The 285-nt window shown below is 35.4% G+C and overlaps 1 protein-coding gene across 1 annotated transcript in view; it reads right to left on the bottom strand.

Annotated features, from left to right (window-relative positions):
- Positions 1-285, bottom strand: part of LOC119593983 — a 12285-nt gene that overhangs the window by 445 nt on the left and 11555 nt on the right. The gene's annotated exons all lie outside the window — the stretch shown is intronic.

The following is a 285-nucleotide window of genomic DNA, read 5'->3' as shown; positions in this document are numbered from 1 at the left end:
TGTTTATGGGTGTTTCTATTTGAGATGTACATGCCCACCCCATAGTGGTTTAGTTTTAGTCTCTGACTCATATTCAACAGGTCTTGACCCCAATAGAAGCATCCTACATTGCCATCCTCTAATACAGCTTAACTATTTCAGAATAAATATTCTACACTGTATCACCTACCCCTATAATAACGAAACACTAAAACAAAGCAGTGTGCTCATAGTCATCAGTAATTTCTCAAGCTCAATTTCTATGGGAAACTTGCATTTGCATATACATTAGAATTATAACACAAA

This window comes from Penaeus monodon, chromosome 33 (genome assembly GCF_015228065.2).
Source record: "Penaeus monodon isolate SGIC_2016 chromosome 33, NSTDA_Pmon_1, whole genome shotgun sequence".
In the NCBI taxonomy this organism is placed as follows: domain Eukaryota; kingdom Metazoa; phylum Arthropoda; class Malacostraca; order Decapoda; family Penaeidae; genus Penaeus; species Penaeus monodon.
Note: the sequence above shows the minus strand (reverse complement) of the source record. Positions and strands in the feature narration are given on the sequence as shown.